The sequence below is a fragment of the Brassica napus genome, chromosome C9 (genome assembly GCF_020379485.1).
Source record: "Brassica napus cultivar Da-Ae chromosome C9, Da-Ae, whole genome shotgun sequence".
In the NCBI taxonomy this organism is placed as follows: domain Eukaryota; kingdom Viridiplantae; phylum Streptophyta; class Magnoliopsida; order Brassicales; family Brassicaceae; genus Brassica; species Brassica napus.
In genome coordinates this window covers 18,950,056-18,956,055 of record NC_063452.1, presented here as the reverse complement: position 1 = coordinate 18,956,055, position 6,000 = coordinate 18,950,056, and positions in this window count along the sequence as shown.

Sequence of the window (6,000 nt, the reverse complement as noted above, 5' to 3'; positions counted from 1 at the left end):
TAAGTATCTGATCGAGCTGGCTGGATAAGACGGAGTGTTTGGATGGATTTTCAGATAACGAAGCACTGAGGCAGTAAGGTATATGTTTATTATACTGTCTGTTGTAGTGATTCGCTAGGATGCTGGATATACTTAGTGAACACTCGGATCTGAGCTGAACCTCATAGAGGAAAACTGGATAAAAATCCTAAGTTAAGAGAAAAAAATTCGGATATGGCCAGTTTGGTCGAGGGAAGCGAACTGAGGACGAACCGCCGGTAAGGGAAACCGGGTCTGGGCGTCACACAAACCCCCTTTACAACAAGATTCGTTTGTCAATGTAGTCGAGGTACATGAACAACAAACAGATACTATCATTCTTATTGATTTGCACAACCGAGAATATGAAAATCTTCCTAATTATGAGAAATATGACAAAAATGAAAAGTTTGATGAAAGTGATAGACAATGTATTGATGAGAACTCGAATGATGAATCTGAATGATTTAATGTTGTCATAACAAATAATAAGTAATGTTTATCTCTTCAAACATTAATATATTTTATTTATAAATGAATTTCATACTCTGAATCTGACTCATGTCTTAGTTTGGGCTTAAGATTTTGGGGTTTAAGGTTTTATTTTTAAGGATTAAGAAGTAAATCATGGTGATGAGGATTAGATAATGATGTATAAGGAGTTGAAGTATTACGGGTTGGGGTTTAGGGTCTGGCTGGTTTTCCCGCTACGACCAGCAAACGTAGTTTTTTTGGTTGGTAGCGGTTGATAGCGTTTCGAAACAACCATACAAACCGCTACAAATTGCTCCAAACCGCTCTGAACCTCTTAAAATCAAAAGCTGGTTCTAGCTAACGTTTGCGATTGCGGGCGGTTGCTGATGGAAAAATAAATATAAAATTATTTTCAAAAATATTTTAAAATTAAAATTTAAAACGGAAATATTATAAATAAAAATATATACATATTTTATATATTAATTAAAATTCACAAACAGTATCATAATTTGTTTTATAAAAACTTTAAATTAACTATTTATTAGAATTTTTAAACATTTATATACACACATATATAAAGATATACACATATATAAAACGAAATAAAATATTTTTAAAAAAGTTTTAATATAAATCTTCAAAACAAATTTTATTAAAATTATAACTTTCAACTAATTTAAATTTTTTATAAATAAACATGATATTTTTATTAATCATATTATATTGATAATTATTATATTTTATTAAAATAGTATTTTTTATATTTTTATAATGTTAATATGTTAATATGAGTAATTTATTGTTAAACCGCTGCAATATCTTATAATCAACCAGTCACAAATATTCCGTAAATGCAATAATTTTCAAACGTTATACCAGTCATACAAAACGCTTAATAACGCTTGAAACCGCAACCACCCGCATCCACAAACTCATGCACCCGGAACCGCAACCGCTGCGTTGAAACTAGTCAGGCCCTTAGAGATTTATGTTTAGTGATTCAGAAGTATTTCTCCCAATTTCGTCGTAAAATGGAAACGCGAGACATGGTACATTCGTCGTAAAACAAATTCATCGTAAATGCCTCATAAAATGTAAACAGGGGACATTGACACATCCGTCGTAAAACAAATTCGTCGTAAAACAAATTTGTCGTAAATGCCTCCTAATATGGAACACATGACGTCATACATTCGTCATAAAACCAGTTTGTCGCAAATGCCTCGTTAAAAAGAAATACGGGTTCGTGGTTACCGCGTCGTAATACAAAAACACGGGACGTGATATTACATAACAATATCCTTTTGTATATGAAGCTTTCTTCTAGTATATAAAAATGTCTACAATTAGTTAGAAACTAGGCGCTTGTCCACGATTTTGCGATAGTAATATTATACAAATAAATATATATTATGTTTACAATATTATAATTTTTGGAAGATAATTTAATTCCCAGTAATATTATAATTAGTTCATTTAATTAGTTGTAGAAATCATTTTTATTTTATTTTCATACGTGAAAGACAGAAATATCATGACCTTCAAAAGAGAAAAATGGTTTTTGTGTAGTTCCAAAACGATGGTTGGACCGTCGTAGGCTTCTATAGCTCCGACATCGGATTTACTTATTTATGTTACTTGTGTTTCTTTGATTTTTTTGATTGTTTTTAATTATTTTAAATTTAAATTTAAATTAAATGTTTTTATATGTTTCTTTCAAAAGATTTGGCAAAAACAAACGTTTTGGATATGATAAAAATAATTATATTTTATTTTTAGATGTGAATAAAGTATTCAAATCAAAAAAATTACGGATAATTGATTATAAAATATATTTTTTTATTTTAGCACTGATTACAATAGATAAAAATATAAAATCATCAACTATTGAAATTGTAATATATTTTTTAAGATTTCACTAGTAAATGTGAATATAACCAGAAATCACTAAAATAACTTTTTAATACATAATAAAAAGTGTGATATAATTCTTATAAATATAAATTTGTACAAGTATAAAAATATTTATAACCATTTACAAATAATTATTTATAAATGTTTTAAGTTCTGTGGTTCACCTTATTTACAACTCTTTGATTACATTACTCAATAATACAATCCATCATTAAAAAGACACTTTCTTTAGATCTTATTAAGGGACTCCAATCTAAACTAGAAGATAGTTGTTTTTATAATTACTTTTTAAATATTTAAGTATGAAATAATTCTATATGATTTAATATGTAATAAAGTATGAAATAATTCTATATGATTTATAAATAATTCTAAATATAAATTTATTCAATTATAAATAGATTTAGAAGCATTTAAAAATGATTTTATAAAATTTTATAAGTCTTATAAATAAATTTATGAACCTTTATAAATGATATAATAAAATCTTGTAAATTATTCAGGAACTATAATAAAAATATAAAACCATTATATTTATTTCTATAAAAATATATTCATTATTTTATATAAATATAATAAATAATTGATAAAAAATAAATAAATTGATGAAACATTATATATTCTTTCTATAAATCTGAAATTATTTACCATAAATATTTCTAATATTAATTGTGTTGTTTGATAACTAGTATTAATTTTTATATATTTACCTTTTATTTTTAGATTGGGTTAAAATAAATTAACAAAAATGATCAACCAATCAAATTATAAAAAAGTTTAAAAACTTCATATATGAGCTCGATAGATAAGCAAAAATCAATTGAGTGGGTTCTCAATTATTTATAAATGTTTTAAGTTTGTGGTTCACTAAATAGATTTTCTTTAGATCTTATTAAAGTATTTCCATAATTAGTTCTTTTTATTTTAGAATTGAAAAAAAATAAATCTAAAATCCCATCAAAATTATAACAGTTTTTAATATTTCACCTATAAAGCTAGCTAGTAACCATAAGTTACTTAAATGATTACTATTTTAATATTTAATAAGAAGTATGAAATAATTCTATATGATTTATAAATAATTCTAAATATACATTTATGCGATTTTAAGTAGATTTAGAAGCTTTTACAGATGATTTTAAAGAATTTAGAAGTCTTAGAAATGAATTTATAAGCCTTTAGAAAAGATTTAATAAAAGTCTTATAAATGATATAGAAACTATAATAAAATATAGAACATTTATATTTATTTATATAACTATAAATAAATAATTTATAAAAATAAATAATTGATGGAACATTATATACTTTTTTGTAAATCAACAATTAGTTACCATAAATCATTATTTGTAATATTAGTTGTGTTGTTTGGTACTTGTATTAATTTGTTATATAGTTATCTTTTATTTTTAGTTCTGGTTAAAATAAATAATTAACAAAAATTATTAACCATTTAAATTATAACAGTTTTCTAAAATTTCACATATGAGTGACACGTAAGAAAAAGTCGCTTAAATGAAATCTTAATATATAGTAGGATTATTTTAAAAAACTAATATCAACAACTATTAGATTTATTTTCTTATAGTAAACAAAAGATATATTAAATAAGCACTATACTTGCATCTCTATCTTGTTGACAATAAACAAATCTAGTAGTCAACAAATATTAAACAAGTTGTAATAATATTTTCTTAAAATGAGCACCTATTCTTGCATATCCGTCTTGTTATCTTTAAATTTGACACCCACTTTAATTTTATTTCATTTTTCTTAACTCATCACAAATTTCTATTATTTGTGTTTGTTGATTTTGTATATATATTAACAAGCTGATAGAAGCATATTCTACTATGAGATTAAGAAAATAAAGTCTAAGGAAGCTATATTGACAATCTTTTTCACGAACTTTTAAGTATGAGGGTTTCTACTTTGTTTGTGGTTTCTTGTGTACTCATGTTCTTCGTTACAAGTCATGCTAAAGGTACTATTCAATTATATTTTTGTCCAGATTGGTTTATAGGACGATATGAAAATATTGATTGTTCCTAATTGTAAAAACTGCTATTACGATAGATAAGAATATAATTGTAATTTGTGGGGCTGATAAATTTTTACTCATTAACAATTTTTCAAAAAGATTGTTATGAACCAGATTGTGGATGGCTCATAACTAAGAGATTATAATTTGTAATCTTTCCATTTATCTATGACGGTGTAATGAACTTCTATGTTATGAATAAAGATAGACTTTTCCATTACTTTTATAACACGTTATCAGCACGAAACTCTAAATCCTTAAGCTAATACCCAAATCGAAAAACCCTAAAACCCTTATCCTAGCTGGCGATCCGACGAACCCTAAACCCCGATCGCGTCTCTTGTTTCCGCATCTGTTCTAGCTCGCGTCCCCGATAAGCTTCAGCCCAAGTCGTTTCTGATCCTAGCTCAGACGTTCGCGACCCGAGAGCAGCTCCAGCACGCGACCTCTTCCTCGTTCACGACAGCATCAGACAGCTCGCATCCGACGATCAAGGCGTTCCCGATCAAGCAACAAAGGACGTCCGCGACCCGATAGAAGCGACTCGATCCATTCCAGCTCGCGTCCCGTTCGTGTCCAGCTCGCGGCTCAACTCCTTTGGTTGTCCGATTCAACAATCATCTAAGGTTAAAAGGTAATTCAAAACCTAAGAACCCATAATCGAACATGGATTGATTGATAAAGAATGAAACCCTAAAACCCTAATCTTTATTAATCAAAACCATAGGGTAATAGATTAAAAATCCTAATTGAGTAAATCGAAGCTCTAAAAGTTCGATACCCCAAACCCTAAATCATGTTCCTACATGATTAAAACCCCAAATCGATTTTTTCAAGTTAAAATCCGATAAACCCTAACCCTATATCTATAAACCCTAAATAATATAAGTATCAGAATTAATTATACTATAATTATCAAATCACATATTAAAACCCTAATCGAATATTTTGAAATCAAAACTGTTTTCGGTTTTGATCATTGAGGTTTTAAATCTGATTGAATCTGATGCTATGTTGCTAGAATTGTTTGACCGTTAAATTGATAGATTTATTTTCTCATCTTGCTTGGTTAATTGTTCATCTGATTTAAAATTGTTTAAACCGACCAGCCTGTTAAAACATTGATTGGATCTGATAGGTTGCTAGCTTGTTTTGCTTATATAATCCGATAGGTTGATAGATTGATTGAGGTTTACTTGTTTAAAATCTGAATGATCTGATTGTATGATTCTTGAGGTTTAATATCATCTGCTACGATTGATAGTTTTGTAATCTGATATGTTTTAAATAGAAACCCTAAATAATTCGTATGATAGGTCATATTGATATGATTTGGATGTCTTTGAGAATTGATAATCCGTATGCTAGGTTGATAGATTCATGATAAAATCTAATGTCTTGAGGCTTAAGATTGTATGCTAGGTTCGGTTTTATTGATTGATCTGATTAGAAATCATGAAACCCTAATTCTAGTCCTAACCTTAATCCGCATATCTGAAACTTGAAACCCTAAATTCATTATGCTTATGAGTTCTATTAAATTGATTGAT